Source organism: Lynx canadensis, chromosome C2, assembly GCF_007474595.2.
Source record: "Lynx canadensis isolate LIC74 chromosome C2, mLynCan4.pri.v2, whole genome shotgun sequence".
Taxonomy (NCBI): domain Eukaryota; kingdom Metazoa; phylum Chordata; class Mammalia; order Carnivora; family Felidae; genus Lynx; species Lynx canadensis.
Window position 1 is genome coordinate 114,045,800 of NC_044311.2, and position 18,222 is coordinate 114,064,021.

General features: G+C 33.0%; 1 protein-coding gene across 1 annotated transcript in view; it reads right to left on the reverse strand.

Annotated features, from left to right (window-relative positions):
* Positions 1–18,222, reverse strand: part of LOC115522912 (ephrin type-A receptor 6-like) — a 174,615-nt gene that overhangs the window by 86,889 nt on the left and 69,504 nt on the right. The gene's annotated exons all lie outside the window — the stretch shown is intronic.

Genomic DNA, 18,222 nt, shown 5'->3' on the forward strand with positions numbered 1-18,222 from the left:
CACTTCAACTCAGGATAGGAAGCTAAAACCAAACAAACATGGTTGCTGAGCAATATGCAGGCCCAGCTTGGCAACAAAGGAGTGAACCAAACTGAAGAAATCTAATGCTAGGGATTAGTGAATAGAATCATAATGAGACAAAGTAAACATGGATAAAAATAGATTCAGGAGCGCCTGGGTGGCTCAGTCAGTTAAGTGTCCAACTGCTGATTTAGGCTCAGGTCATGATCTCACAATTCCCGTGTGTCAGGCTCTACGCTGACAGTATGGAGCCTGCTTGGGATTCTCTCTCTCCCTCTCTGCCTCTCCCTGACTCTAGAAAGAAAGAAAGAGAGAGAGAAAGTGAAAGAGAAGAAAGAAAGAAAGAAAGAAAGAAAGAAAGAAAGAAAGAAAGAAAGAAAGAAAGAAAGAAAGAAAATAGGTTAATAATATAGTCTGAAAAAAATTATAAATATATTTAAGATGTCAATGATATAAATGTTGGAATAATTTCCATTATAAGAAGATAAAAATAAACGTAGGGGTAGACAAAAAGAGAGTGAAAAGAAATAAAAAGAGAGGATTACAAAAAGAATCATAAATACGCACAGATTCACACATATATTTATTGCTATGAAATCAGGGGACAGGCTACCCACTTGACTTGACAAAATGATTAAAATAGTGGAATATATATAGAAACATATCCTGGTTTACCTACAAGAAGAGAAAAGCATTTAAAATTGTGAAAGACCTGCTAAGAAATAGAGAGAAGGGACTGAAAGATTCTAGTATTTGTCCTATGACAATAAAATAGAATACCTGAGATCATAGTTGTGAATTTTCTTCAAGAGGATTAAAAATAACTTTAAAAAAACCCATGAGTCTTCAAATTAAAAGTAAATTCTGAGAATGAGAGGATGTTACAGAGAAATAATGTTCAACAATTACTCCATGCACTTCCCTACATAGCTTACTCCCACTGAAATTAGCTGAGGGCATGCAGCTAGTTCTGGTGAATGCACTCTAAGAAGGAATAGGTCAAATTTGGGACAAAGCTATGATGCAGGCAGAATAGGGGTACCCTTCTATGATGTATCATCTATTTGAGATCATTTGCTATAGTTACTCAAATGTGAAACTGACTTAAGCCTAAATGTTTAGAAGAAAATGTTGTCTTCAAATAAATGATATACCTGGCAATGAGCAAGCCTTCACAGCTCTAAAGCCATTTGTGAGTCTTTAAAACTACACCAGTAGACTATGAAACCTGTGCATCCCCCAAGACATCTCAGTTGTGGTTGTGATCAAGGGTAGAACCAGAGTCACAGAACGAAACAAACCAGGGAGTTTCTCCTAGGGAACAGAACTAAGTGTATGGGTAAATGTACAGACCCATGTCATCATCTCCATATCAAAAACAGAATATTAGCAGCATCTCAGAAGACATTCTTTTTCCTTCTTTCAGTCACTACTATCCTGAATTTTAATATTGTAGTTTGCCTATTTTGAATCTATATATGCATGGAATCACACAGTATATACTCCTTGGTTTCCAGTTTCTTTCACTCAACATTATATTTATGAGTTTCATCCATCCTGTTGCATGAAGACATAGTTTGTTCATTTTCAGTGCTTTGTAATATTGCCTTTGGGGTGTAGACCACTATTTATTTATTTTACTCTTGAATGACATTCATTCATTCATGTCTCTTGGTGAACATGTTACACAATTCTACTGCATTTATATCCAGAGGTAAGGTGGTAGGAAATGGGAGTGTTAAGAATTACTAGAAATTGCCAAACAGTTCTCCAGAGTATTGACAATGATTTTCACACTCCCCAGTAGTGTATGAGTCCAAATCCTTTCTAAAACCTGACTTTTAAAAAACTTTAGCCATTCTGTTATGTATATATTAAAAACTCATTATGTTATTATTCCAACATTTCTATTATAACAGCGAAAATATAAAAAAGTTCAAAGAACTTTACAATGAACATCCATATATCCACCACTTTGATACTTTAACCTTCTACTATATTTTTATTTTTTTAAGTTTATTTTTATTTATTTTGAAAGAGAGATAGCAAGCAGGGGAGGGACAAAGAGAGAGGGAGACAGAATCCCAAGCAGGCTCCACATTGTTAGTGCAGAGCCCGATGTAGGACTCAAACTCACAAATTGAGAGATCATGACCTGAGCCAAAGTCAAGAATCAGATGCTTAATCAACTGAGCCACCCAGGTGTCCCAACATTCTACTATACCTTTTTAAACTCACCTATCAATCCCTCTATCATCTCAAGTTTTATATTCTGATGCATTTTGAAGAAATTGAGCTCATTTTCATAGGTCTATTGATTATTTGGCTATCTTCTTTCTCTAATACTCATTCAAGTCTTTTGCATAGTTTTCTTTCCTGTCAACTGTCTTCTCATTGGTTTGTAAGAAGTTTTTTTTTTAATATATATTCTGCAGATGAATCCTTTGTCTGGTGGCTGTACTGCAGACACCTTCTTCCAATCTAAGTTGTCCTTTCCTATTTTTGATGGTTTCTTTCAATAACAAAAGGTCTTAATATAGATCAATTTACATTTTTGTGTTTGTTCATTAAATTTGGGGTCATGTTTAATAAATATTTTCCCATTTGAAACTTATAAGTATTTTCTTTGGAAAGCTTTATAATTTTATCTTTCACATCTAGAACTCCAATCCATTTTTTATGTATTATGTGAAGGGTCAAGATACATTTTTTCCCATATAGTTATTCAATTGACCCCAGAACACTTTTTGAAAACATATTACTGCAATGTCACCTGATTACAAATCAGGTAACCTAATATATGGTGTCTATTTTTAAATTTTCTAGTCTGTTCTATTAGTCAATTTGTCTATATTTGCACCAATATCATACTGCATTAATTACTACACATTATAATCAGTTTAGATGTTTTATGCTATAAATGTCTCAATATTTTGTTTTATTATCCAGATTTCCTTGGTTATTCTTTGATTTTGTAAAAAAAATTAGAATTGGCTTATCAATTTTCACATAAACACACACACAAAACTAAATGGAAAATAACAAGAGTTGATGAGGAGATGGAGGAACTAGAACCCTTCTAATATCACATATGAGAATGCAAAATGGTTCACCCAGTGTGGAAAACAGTTTGGGAGTTCCACAAAAAGTTAAACATAAAATTCCATTGCTAAGTATACACCCTACATAATTGAAAACAGGTATTCATATACATGTATATGCATAGCAGAACTATTAACAACAACTAAAAGGGAGAAACAGCTTAAATGTCCATCAGTGGACGAATGAATAAACAAACTGTAGCATACACATACAAGAAATATTATTCAGCCATAACAAGAAATGAAGTACTGGTACATGCTGCATAGATGAAGCTCATGAATGAAACTCAGAAACATTACAGTAAATTAAAGAAGCTAGACACAAAGGGTCACACATGGTATGATTCCATTTATATGAAGTATCCAACATAGGTAAATCCATAGAGATAGAAAGCAGATTGCTTATTGCCAAGTGCTGAGGGAAAGGAAGCACAGGGAGGAACTGCTTAATGAATATGGGGCTTCCTTTTAGGAGGATGAAAATGTTTTGGAGCTAGGTAGAAGTGATAGTTCCACAATACTGTGTTGGTTACACTGAATAATTCACTTTAAGATGATTAATTTTATGTCAATTTCACCTCAATTTTTTTAAAGGAAAAAAACAAAAACTAGACGAAGTATTTATTTTAATTGAATTCATTAAGTCTATAAGGCATTTTGAGAGAATTCACTAATATATAATAGTGTTTTTTCCACTCCATGCACATATATACTTTCCATTTCTGTACGTCTTTATTTTCTTTAAAGACTATTTGTGGTTTCAAATGCAAAGTGTCCCTGCATATAATTTCTCAGATTTATTTCTGAATATCTGTAGTTTTTGATGTTATTAAAAATGATACTTTAAAATATTTATTTTTTGATGATAGTATACAGAAATAAAAGTAATTTTTTAATGTTTATTTATTTTTGAGAGAGAGACAGAGACAGAGAGGCATGAGAGGCAGAGGGGCAGAGGGATAAGGAGACAGAGAATCCAAAACAGGCTCCAGGCTCTGAGCTGGCAGCACAGAGCCCGACAACGTGGGGCTCAAACTCACATAGTGCAAGATCATGACCTGAGCCGGAATCAGAGGCCCAACTGACTGAGCCAGCCAGGAGCCCCAAAAGTAATTTTTATATATTGGCCTTATATCCATTATTATACTCATTGATTTTTACCCCCATTTCTTTTACAAAAGCTAACGCTAGAAATGGATCATTAATGAAATAAGGGATTATGAATAGCACACTTTAAGCACAATATTTATAGTTTTCATCCAAGGAAAGTTTTATCTGCATTTTAGATTTTCACTGAAATGATAAAAACATAGTCTTACAAAGCCTTAAACCCAAGGGTAGATAATACCTCAGAATAAAATAAAGCACAACATTAATAACATATTAAGTGCCCTATAAGTGAAGTTTTATGAAGTATGTTTTTCTGTAATAATATTAATACACACTCAAAAATAATAAATCAATTTATTCAGTTCCATTAAACTAATCTGTGTACTAGAAATTAATGATACTAAGGATCAATTAATAACAAGGTAGACAATATTTGTGAAGGTTAACTTTATGTTTTTTATCATTCATATTTTATTCCTACTCTCTGGTAAAGGATTATAATTGATTCGGTGCTTAGAGATATCAAATCTTAAAAAGCTACTGGAAAGCATCATTGAATATCATGTAAGGGATAAACCATTACTGGACTGATATAACCTTTATATATCTAGACAGACAAATCATAGCCAGAATACATACGATAATATTTAATGGCATTAGATCACAATAGCTTTAGCAGCCATATGCACAATATTACGACCCTAAAACTAGCCTGTTAAGTCCCTGTCCTTGATTTGAAGCTTTCTAACTACTCTGCCCACATTCAACAAAGTGATCTTTTCAAAATATAAGTCTGCTTACTACACTCCAATAAATTTACATTGAGATAAGATAATTAGATTACATACCTTGCTATGGCCTACAAGGCCTTGTTTGTTAATAAAGCTCCTAGCCTCTTTTACCTTCTTTCTCTTCTTGCTTGACTTACTCTTTGCTTCTTTTTGCTTAACCTGTATCCTTCCTTTCCTCCCTCCTTCTCTCACTCTGTCTTTCTCTCTTTCTGATCTCTACCCACAAGGACCTTCATTAATTTAGTCTCACATGCCTTGCAAATTCTGTTTCCACTTTCTGAGAAGTGCTTTCTTTCCTTCTTTTCTCCTGCCAGCATATGCTTACCCTCTGTCTCCTCTCCACTGTCCCTTAGGAAAGTGTTTTCTGATTTTTCTGATCAGATTAAGTTCCTTATTATAAAGTCCAGTGGCATCTCTCCTTCATAAAACTTATACTTATCACATTTTGAGTTTTACACTTATCATATTATATGATTATTTCATTAATGTATATCTGCTTCCATAACAAGGACCAAATTTTCCTTATTATTTTAGTCTTATAGCCAACAATATAGCTTATAATAAATAGTTGCTAAATGGATGGATAGATGGATAAAAAGATAAATTAATGACTGTTGAATAAACACTAACAATTCTTTTTTCTCTCTGAATCACAATGTCAATCATTTGCATCAAGGCAGTCTTTCTTATTTTTTATATAAATTAGTAAGTAACATCTCTTAGAGATGTAATAAAACCAGATTCTTAGTCTTCCTCTTTCTAAGCTCAGGAAGCATATAACAAAATTTTCAGGTATTTTCCTACATACATATGACATATGTTGATTTTATATATCAACTCTGGATTACAGAGGTAATGAAGTCATTTTATGATTGTTGGGAAAATATCAATATTAAATCACACTATTGATAAAATTACACATTAATTAAGTTGAAGCATAAATAAATATGTATTTATTACATGTTTTCCTTTTTAATAATAAAAGAAAGGTACACCTATTATAGAGAATTCTCAAAAAACATATAATAAGAACAAAAAAACCAAATCACCCATATTCTCATGACCTAAAGAAACATATTCTTAGTGTTTTTATTTTCTTTCATGTTTTTTTTTTGTTCTAGCACTAACAGTTTAAAATAAAGACCAAATTTTTTTTCTTTATTTCACTCAGTATTATATAAGACAACATTCCAATGTTATTTAAGTCTACAATGTAAATACAAGTTTAATGGTTTTATAATAGGCAACATCCTGGCATGTGATCTCCTCCTCAAGTTCAGCTTGAGTGAGGTTCAAGATGGCTGTAAAACCCTAGATATCATATCTGCATTCTAGATAGCAAAAGGGGATGTATCTATTAAAAAGATTTGACCTCTAGTTGATAGAGCTCATTTTAAGCAGCCATCCTACACAAAACATCTCCATTTACATCTCATTGGCTAAAACATAACGTTTTGGTCACAACTGGCTGCAAAATACAGTAGACACTTTAGAGATTCTTTAGTTAGACACACTGCTGCCTTAAAAGGTTCTATTAATGAGAGAGAAAAAGGAGAATGGATATTACATGACAACTAGTAGTTTACTCCATTCAACTAAAATCCATTTTCTCTTCTTCCCAGATTAACTTATACTTTCTCTTCCTCTGTAGTTGGGTATAAAAATGTGAACGGGTTGTAGCCAATGAAATATGAGGGAATATACTATGTGCCACTTCTGAACTTTTAAAAAGGACTATCCTCACCATGGAGAAGAGAAGGAGGAACTCATGACCACAACTAAAGAATACTCACTTTAGACTCTTACATAGGGAGAATAATATTCTTTTGTGCTTGAATTATATATTTGGGGTTTATCTGTAATATAATTGACATTACCTGAACACTAGCAATACAATTTACCAACCAAACAAGGATCCAACCAAACAAAACAAACAACCAAAACAAACAAACAACCAAACAAAAATGAATAGGACACAATTAATAATTATTCTAGGACAACAAAAATAAACCAGGACTATTCCAGGCAAACCATTAATCCAAACAACTAGTCCAGTGTTCATAAATAGAAATAAAAAATAACTATTGTATGTTTTCTGTACCTACTTTTTTACTGTAAGACCTAAAATGTGGGTATTTCTCAGAGCAATTTTCATTAGGAACCATGAAGAAATCCCTTTTAATGTGCATCAGAAAGTACTGCATTTAAGGAAAGCATATAATTTGATTAAATGAATAAAATTATTAAATTGAGCAATCTAAATCAACAATACAGATTTAATTTTACCTCTCCAAATGTGGTCTATAGAATGAACTAACATTCAAAGGATAAAATGTGTGTGTGTGTGTGTATTTTTAAATCCTAGTTTCATGCTTTTATTTGAAAGACTTTTTAAATTATGTTGAAATATTTTGATATTTATTGCTACCTAATTATGGGAGAGATGAAGACTAAGTCAAGTATTACATTTATGGGCACAACATGTTTTACTTTCCTAAGATAAAACAAAGTTAAACCATATTAAACACCTATTTTGCTTACTATGATACATTAGTTCAAAATACTAATTGCATGGAATACAGATTACAAAAACCTATTTAACATTTAATGCTGACCTATGCTTTTTGAAGCTTGACTGGTTAACATAAATTTTCTAAAATTTGCAGTCCATCTATCAACCATTAAAAATCCATATGTTCTATTTTTTATCTTCCTCTTTAATAACAAAGTGCAGGATTAATATCCATCTGGGGTTAATACTTCCCAGACGTGATTCAGATCATCAACTGTTCTAAACCAGTCATTAATTCTTTGAAAGCGTATTATGCCTTGACTGGGGTTGCTTAAATACCTTTTAAGCTCTTTTATAGTCTGTATTTCATAGGTAAGTATCTTTCCCACCCACCTTTCAACTTACTTCTAATGTAAAAAAATTAATGAGAAAATGGATTGGATTGCCTAAAATACAAAAATGAGAATAAATATATAAACCATTCTGCCTATACTCAAGACCAATGCTAAATAAGAACTCAGTTCAATTATCACAAGCATTTAGTCTTTTCTTCATAGCTGATTCAACCCAAAGGTAATATCAAACTGTTCCAGCTCCAGTGAGAGTTGTAATACCAATATCTTATCTAAGATATCTTAACCAATAACTTATATAAAATAATTTGTTACTTGTATATCTATGTAGCTATTCAACCAACTTTTACTGAACATCTGTCAAAGGTCAGTCACTATACTGCCTAATTGATACAGGTGACACATGCAATCCATTCCTTTGAGAGTTCACAATCTGGTAGGAGGCAGACATTTAAATTTTGTAAACACCCACACTCTTCCAAAACTCAATCAGGAGGAAATAGAAAGCTTGAACAGACCCATAACCAGCGAAGAAATTGAATCGGTTATCAAAAATCTCCCAACAAATAAGAGTCCAGGACCAGATGGCTTCCCAGGGGAGTTCTACCAGACGTTTAAAGCAGAGATAATACCTATCCTTCTCAAGCTATTCCAAGAAATAGAAAGGGAAGGAAAACTTCCAGACTCATTCTATGAAGCCAGTATTACTTTGATTCCTAAACCAGACAGAGACCCAGTAAAAAAAGAGAACTACAGGCCAATATCCCTGATGAATATGGATGCAAAAATTCTCAATAAGATACTAGCAAATCGAATTCAACAGCATATAAAAAGAATTATTCACCATGATCAAGTGGGATTCATTCCTGGGATGCAGGGCTGGTTCAACATTCGCAAATCAATCAACGTGATACATCACATTAACAAAAAAAAAGAGAAGAACCATATGATCCTGTCAATCGATGCAGAAAAGGCCTTTGACAAAATCCAGCACCCTTTCTTAATAAAAACCCTTGAGAAAGTCGGGATAAATTTTGTGAAATAAATGCTATGATATGTATTGAGTTTTGGGTATCCCAAAAAAAGGAGTTTCCTAAAATTCAACTTTCTGCAGTAATAAGTCTACATAGAAAAGATGGAAAATCTTCTTTGCTTTAAAATCCAACAGGAAAAAAGCCAGAGAAGATAAGGGTTGACAAGAGAACGTTCCATATAAACTCAATAGCATAGTTTTACACGAAAGTAACAGAAAGTTACATAGAAGAAACTACAAAAGTCTCTTTTAAAAAAAAGCTGGAAAATGGGCGTGGCTAAAGGGCAGAGAACATCAGAAGGTGAAAAGTGAGAAGCAGCTGTGGGTCATGGGGCAAATGGTAGATAAGGGGAATAGGGATTAAACAGGAACAAGATTTGATCTTCAGTTTTCCGATTAGTCTGGCCACAGGATAAAGGATGGGTTTGAAAGGTTGGTGGAAGGGGCTGGAGAAAAACCCAAAGCAAGAAGATAATTTAAAACATAACCATGCTGATTTGGAGGAGGTGATGAGGAACCAAATTGATGCGGTAATGACAGAGAATGATCTGAAAGAGCTTCAAGGAGGTAGAACAACAGGATTTGGAGATTGGAGGTGGGGTTTAAGAATGAGTCAATCACTCAAAATGCAAACAAGATTATAAGAATATCTGGCTGACTATATTTCATCTAGTTGTTAAGTATTTTACTAATAATCCCTTAGAGTTCATAAGAGAATTTAGCATTTGTATGTGCTTGCTTTGGATTTAGATGTAGACTCTTTTGTTTATAAATGAAATGGATTTTTTAAAGTTTATTTATTTATTTTGAGAGAGAGACAGAGAGACAGAGACAGAGATAACTTGTATGTGTGTGCATGCAGGTGGGAAGACAGACAGAAAGGGAAAGAATCCCAAGCAGGCTCTGTGCTCAGAACAGAGTCCAACATGAGCACAAATCGAACCATAAGACCATGACCTTAGCTGAAATCAAGAGTCGGATGCTTAACTGACTGAGCCACCAGGGGCTCCTAAATGAAATGGTTTATAAATAGCTTGAATTATTCTGGTTAAAACAATTAGAACTTTTTGATAAAACCAGAAACTGAGTTTAAATTATATAATATGGGAGTTATTTTAAAAGAACAACTGTAAACTTCTGTTGGAACTAGGAGACTAGAAGTTAAAGCTTTCTAAGTAATAGTGTAAAAAATAAAGAGAATAAAGGAAATATTATGTTATATAAATCAAAGGTAACTGGCTTAAAGTGACCCATACCATTATATGTGTGTGTGTATATATATATATATATATATATATATATATATATATATGCATATATATATATATCCATGCTTATGGGAAGACACCAACAAGAATATACAATAAAAAACCACAGAGATACTGGAAAAATGAATTGCATACATACTTATTTTCAGCTGCCCAGAGAATATGAAGCTAATTATATATTCACAGATCAGTAAATACTTCACATCTGATTTCCCAAATCATTACTATCTGCTTTACTCTTACTTCTCTTCCTCACCATAGAATTAGTTTCATCACTACTCAATACATGTTCTTTCAACTGGTAAAAACTAAGGAAAGCAATCCACATATTTACTTATTTTGGAGAGGATGCTACTATATAGGAAGGAATAGTCTGATATAGTTCACAGAAAAGTGCCACAAATTACAGTTGCTCAGCATTATGAACGATAGTCCAATTATGGAAAGAGCTCAAATGTCCAACAACTGATGAATGGATAAAGAAGTTGTGGTATGTACACACACACACACACACACACACACACACACACACACAGTAGAATATTACTTAGACATAAAAAAAGAATGAAATCTTGGCATTTTTGTAGTAATGTAGATGGAGCCAGAGACTATTATGCTAAGCAACATAACTCAGTCAGGGACAGACAAATGCCATATGTTTTCACTTATATGTGGAATTTAAGCAACAAAACAGATGAACATAGCAGGGAAAAAAGAAAGGAAAACAAGAAAAAAGACTAAACTACAGAGAACAAACTGAGGGTTGCTGGAGGGGAGGTGGGCAGGGGCATGGGTTAAATGGGTGATGACTATTAATGAGGGTACTTGGTATGATGAGCATTGGGTGTGTATGTAAGTGATGAATCACTAAATTCTACACTTGAAACTAATATTACACTGTATGTAAATGAACTGTAATTTAAATAAAAACTTAGAAAAAAAACAAAAAATATCACAGTGGCTCAGATATTAAATATTTGGAAATTTATGGACTCTAATAAGCTATGCATATTTATTCACCTGTTTCCTTGCATTGCCCACATGCAGGGGAGGTCATTTACCCAAGCACAAGTTGATAAAAGAGGGCCTGTAGCTGGGGTAATTCATATTCCTGTGTTCTCTTCAAGGAAATTCTACCTTCCATGGATTTTATGTTTCCTGGTTGGCCTTAAAACAGGCTCTGATATATGGAACACAGTGCCTTTCCAAACAGTTTAATTGTAATATAAGACTCTTTTATTACAAAAATCATTTTGCCATTATAAAAATTATTATAGTAATGGAATTACTATGTTCACTTATAGCTTTTATTTAGACATGAATGACCTGAATCACTATTTTCCTAATTGCTTCAGAATAAATTTCCTAATAGTAATTCACTATATTTAACAGATAAGATCACATATCTTGTATCATCTTGGATTATTCAAACCCTAAAGATCATCTAAGTCACAACGTGCAAAAAATACATATATGGTATTTGAAATTAATATTTGACATCTCAGAAACAAAGTTTTCTAACCTCTAATTGTCATAACTAATATAAAATACAACTTAATATCCAATAGCAATTTTTTTCTACTAGCATTAAGTTTCTTCTTTTTGTTACAGTGTACTTCACTGTTGAAAAGAAGTTTGATTTTGAGTATTGGTGTGCCTATATCTACGTCCGCTACAACTTTGTAACAAAGATCTGATCTACTATGTTTTACAAGTAGCCAAAACAGAAGAGTGGGAGAAAAAAAACTGGGAAAATCAAAACTTTCATTTTCTTGCTAAAATTATTACTATGAATAAAAATAAATAGTTAAAATCTTCCGGGTGAGTTGATGGGGTGATTAAAAATCAAGTTGTTTCAGGGCATCTGGGTGGCTCAGTCAGTTAAGCATCTGACTTCAGCTCAGGTCATGATCTTGTGGTTTGTGAGTTCCAGCCCTGCATCAGGCTCTGTGCAGACAGCTCAGAGCCTACAGCCTGCACCCAATTCTGTCTCTCCCTCTGTCTCTGCCCCTCCCCAGTTCTCTCTCTCTCTCTCTAAAAAGTAAATAAACATTAAGAAACTTAAAAATCAAGTTCTTTCCATCAACAATAAGTACTTTTTAAATGTTTACGTATTTTGAGAGAGAGAGAGAGAAAGAGAGAGTACGAGCACAGACAAGAGGCCGAGAGACAGGGAGAGAGAGAATCCCAAGCCCACTCCAGGCTGTACATGCAGAGCCCGATGCAGGGCTCAATCTCACAGATCATGACCTGGGCCAAAATGAAGAGTCAGACACTTAACCAACTGAGCCATGCAGGCACCCCAACATTAAGTGTGTGTAATATTGAATATAAATCAAATAATACCTTATGGACTTATTATTATGAAATGTTACCTTTCAACTATCAGGATTTATTCAGGTATAAGTACTGTTAATAATCAGTATGTGGCTACCCAAACAAGTCATTTATCTTTTCAATTACAGTATCAAAATTAAAAACCACAAAGCTATTACATTTTAAGTAGTATCAAATATAATTAATAAAGCTCAAAGGAAACAATATGTCTTTAATCATGAAATTTCTTTTCTATATTATGAAAAGTCTTTTACTTTTCTGGTGAGTACCGGTTACTTTTTATTAGTCAGAATTAATATTGAGCCAGGATGCCCCACTGTGGTATACCCACTGCTGGGAAGTATTGAATGGGACCCGATCTGTAATGAATATTACGGATTTTGAATGTCACGTTCAACTACAGGTCTTACTGTATTTTTCTATTTCATCTACAATGTTCTATATTGGCCAAAACCAAACTGTAATAAATAAACTATCAATAAATAAAATTATCAATTGAAAGGAGTAAACCACGAGTATTTCAAGAAAATTTATGTGATTTTTCTTTAACTCTTTTTCAGATTATGAGAACTCAAGAGATACATATTTTTTAATTTCTTCTTTTGTACAAAGTTATTGCATGAACAGTATCCTTCATGTTTCCTTTTTTCTCATTAGCATTACAATAACATGACTTCTTAAAGACTATCTCCTTCCCAGAAGATTTTCAAAATTAAAATGGGCCTTTCATTTTTGCACTGGGTAAGATTTAGTATTAACCAGTTAGTTATTAGTGATTTACAGCAAAAGGAAAATCCAGGGCATATGCCCTAGACTTAATATTTATGAAAAAAAATCTCCACTATTCACTAATAACTTCTATATGTTATGTAAAAATTTATATGCAGCATTCTTTCACTGATTACCATAGCACTATTAACTACTTTGTTATACCATCATTTTACTATGTTAGTGTAATACACTGACAGATTAAGGATGGAAGGGACACTTACAGGATTAAAGTTCTTAAGATTTTTAAATTATGTAGACATAAAATTTTGACATTAGGCACTGAGAGCATAGTGTTAAAATTGCAACCACTGGTTACCAAAATCTTTGATGTATTCATTCTTTTCTAAAACCAAGCTTCAGCATATATACAAGTGTAACTATTCAATTGTACTCTGTTCTCAATATATCAATAATGTCATATTGTCTATATTTTGAACATCCTTTCCTAACAATTTTCTAAGGCGCCTACCTTTCATTTCCAAGGGTCTATGTTATTATCTAAAACAAAAGAAAGCTTTATGAATTTTTGTTTGTTTGCTTAACTGAATCCAGAACATTTTTACTTTTACTTCTATTTACTGGGGGTGAGACATACACTATCTAAATCAGTTAAGAAACTGAAATTCTAAGTTTTCCACAATATGGTTAGCCTATCATCACAGTCTCCTTTCCCACAAAACCCTTCACCCAACCACACAAATTATTCTCAACATTCCTATAACATAATGCACACACATTTGAGAATTCTGTGCCTTTCCTCAAGTTATTCTTTTTGCCTAACAGATGCTTTCCACCCTCTTATCCAGCCCATATGTGATTCCTTCACAGTTTATAAGAAAGAGCTGATGTCACATCCTACTACCATTTTTTCTGACCAGAATTAATCCCTCCTTTTATTATTCTTTCACAAACCATTACTCAAAACTACCTGAAGACACTCTTTGGTCTTCTAATTGTGCAGAATTAGCTCTATACTCCAAGACTCCGCAAGTTATGTAAGCATACTTTAAGCACCCTAATAGGGTACTTGGCACAAAGAGCATAAAATGAAAAGTTTGTTAAATTGAATTCTGGGGGCGCCTGGGTGGCTCAGCTTGTTAAGTATCCAACTTCAGGTCATGATCTCACGGCTTGGGGGTTCGAGCCCCAAGTTGGGCTCTGTGCTGACAGCTCAGAGCCAGGAGTCCGCTGCGGATTCTGTGTCTCCATCTCTCTCTGTCCCTCCCCTGCTCATGCTCTGTCTGTCTCTCTCTCAAAAATAAACATTTAAAAAATTTTAAATTGAATCCTAGACACCACATATTTTAAATGTTGGTACAAGTGAGTTGACAAGCAAGCATTTCAGCAAATATATACATTTTTTTTTCATTTTTGCAAGCCTAAAGGTCATTTGCTCAAGACTATTCACTCATCTATCTTCCACATTCTGTAACCAGAGGTGCTTACCTACTACTCAAATAACCAGTAATGGTTGTGTTTACAACATTGCAAATGTCTACTCCTGTAACCACATTAGCATGATACTACTGGTGGGATGGCTATTCTAATAAAAAGAAAAAAAATCTATTAAATAACTTATTAAATCACATTATTTTATATAAATAGTATATAATTTCAAAAATATCTCTTAGTTCAAGTCTTTATAGAAAAAAAATTTTATCTGGGATCCTGGGTGGCTCAGTTGGTTAAACATCCAACTCAGATCATCATCTCACAATTCATGGGTTCGAGGCCCATGTTGGGCTCTATACTGACAGCTCAGAGCCCGGAGCCTGCTTTGGATTCTGTGTCTCGCTCTCTCTGCCCCTTTCCCCGCTCACACTTTGTCTCTCTCTCTCTCAAATATAAATAAACATTTTAAAAAAAGAAAAAAATGATCAATTAAAATGTTATTCCTAGAAAATACTTCATTTAGAGAAATACCAATTATACTTGATATCATAAAATTACCCAGTTTAACATCTAGCTGTCTTTTCTACCTGTGGCATATTTGTAAAATCAACTTAAGTAGTCAATTTTAGTGAAAAAATCAATTTTAGTTAAAGTGACCATTCATATTAGCATGGCTCAATAAATGTGACAACCTGAAAAAAAGTCATACAATTTCAAATAGATATAATTTTAATATACAGATATAAATGGTAGTTTAAATGTTATAAGTTGATTAACAGTTTCTATAGGTTTTTAATTATTTGACTATTATTGATGTCTAAATGATTTTCACTCTTGCCATCTTTATTTTTTTTATTTTATTTTATTTTTATTTTTTTTTAATATGAAATTTATTGACAAATTGGTTTCCATACAACACCCAGTGCTCATCCCAAAAGGTGCCCTCCTCAATACCCATCACCCACCCTCCCCTCCCTCCCACCCCCCATCAACCCTCAGTTTGTTCTCAGTTTTTAACAGTCTCTTATGCTTTGGCTCTCTCCCACTCTAACCTCTTTTTTTTTTTTTTTTCCTTCCCCTCCCCCATGGGTTCCTGTTAAGTTTCTCAGGATCCACATAAGAGTGAAACCATATGGTATCTGTCTTTCTCTGTATGGCTTATTTCACTTAGCATTACACTCTCCAGTTCCATCCACGTTGCTACAAAAGGCCATATTTCATTTTTTCTCATTGCCACGTAGTATTCCATTGTGTATATATACCACAATTTCTTTATCCATTCATCAGTTGATGGACATTTAGGCTCTTTCCATAATTTACTCTTGCCATCTTTAGTAGCCTTTTTCAAAGTTCTTCATCCTTCTTGATTATTTCCTTACTTGTTTTTACCTATCAAGAGCATTAAGCAAACTCCATTCTTGTCAGTAATATACACCCTTCATTAAAAGAGAAATTGAAGCTATATATGTTCTTTAAAACTTACTTAAGTCATCTATCCATTTTATTGTATCCCTTGATTAATCTGTTTCCTCTAATTCATGCACCTATTATAAACTATGTCCATATACTCTCATTTTCAATTATTCCTACTGCTTTCACTTTCCATATATGCATTATTATTTGAGGGATAATCTAAAAGTAATATAGATCATTCCAACAGTGACATTCCAAGGCAATTGAGTATTCAATTTATGTGTTAATGCCTGAATCCTTGTGTTACCTTTCCCTCTGTAGTTTATACATATTGGTCACTGGTCTTTATATTTACAAGGTAGAATCTTAAAGGAAATAAGAAGCACATATATGTGTTAAAAATTAGGATCTGTTTGGCTTAGAATTTTCACTGCACTAATTCCTAGCTCTGTGACCTTGTAAAGGTTATTTAATGTACTTGAGTCTCAATTTCTGTATGTTTCAATAGGGTAAAATGATTCTTGATTTCTAGGACTCATGTGAATAAACTTCTTTGAACAAAGACTAGCATATGGTAAATGCCTGATAAATGTTAACCATTTCTCCCTTTTCTACCTTATTCTATCATACATATTTTCTACTATTGTCTCCTTCCTCTCCTTTCTCTCTTTCCTCCTGCAAATCCATGGCTGGTGTCCAAAACGTTCATCTCAGTCAAGTACTATGTTTGGCAAGGGGAGAAAAGAAATCTGAATCAATTATGCAAATATCAACATAATTAATCGGCCTTTCATGAAGTTTCCAATGCTCTTCTCTGTTACCAGTGCCATGATAAAGATATAGGCTTTAGTAGAAATAATTTATTTTGAAATAAATTTCATCAGTCACAATTTAGCCTATAACTTGTTGGTATTTTTTGTTCCTTACTCTCTTTAAGAAGAGGTTTCTCCAACTGGGAACCAGAACTCAGATATACCTCATAAGGCTACTATGGAAATAAAATGTAAAATTCTTAGTGCAGTGTCTGCAAATAGAAAACTATGGAGTAAGCATTACTTTTCAGACAATTCTGCCCTTTCCCTTCGAAACTAATAAACTAGATATAGTAGAAAAAAATCTCACTTTCATAACACCTATTACAAGATCATTATAAGAACAATAGTTCTTTACAGTAAGTTTACTTGTAACTCACTAAGTCCCTGTGTCTCCTCATTGCCAGTTTGCTTTGAAACAGCCTGATCAAGACAAATACAATCACGACAGCAGGGGTGTAACTGCTGTTCCTCACAGGATTCTTTGGCTATGACTCCGTGAAGTGAGTGATAATATAATCACTAAACTTTTTGTCATTTTTTTCTCAACAATGGAAAAATAATTCTTATAAACTTTTTAAGGATTTATACGTTCTTATAAATTACTTTGTACACTGAGAACACATATATGTATATATCTTGGAGGAGTATTTTAGAAAAAAAATCATTCATTCTTTGAAAGTAACTAATAAATTTAACATGTTTAATACAATCAATAAATATTGATGTTTACTAAAAATAAGATGATGAATTACAAATATAGTTTCAAAGATATATTTTCAGGAATGGTTTGATGAGAGCTCTATGAAAATAAAAGGAAAATTTCAAAAAAAATAAAATCAGTCTATAAAGCAAACAACTCTAAGGAAACAAAAAGCCTGCTGAACAAAGACAGAAAAGTTAACTCTTTACAGAAATGTATACTTGAAAATACACATTTAATGAGTATTTATATAAAAAGTCAAATTCAAACAGCAATATTTGAAGGATTCTAAAAATAAAACATTTTTCAGTCAACTTCTCCTTTCAAATTTAAATTTGCAGATGTAATGGAAAAAAAATGTAAAAGTATCAACTAAGAATCTGATGAATGAGAAAAATACAATTTATAAAAAAAGGAAGAAAAGCTAACCCAAGTACACCTGAATAACTGTTGACTACCTCTGTTACTATAAATTTTCCTTAATTGGGCAAAATCTAGATAAAAAGCTTCACAAACCACCCTTTTATTTTTACTTGAAACAATTTTTTTAATATGGAATTTACTGTCAAATTGGTTTCCATACAACACCCAGTGCTCAACCCAAC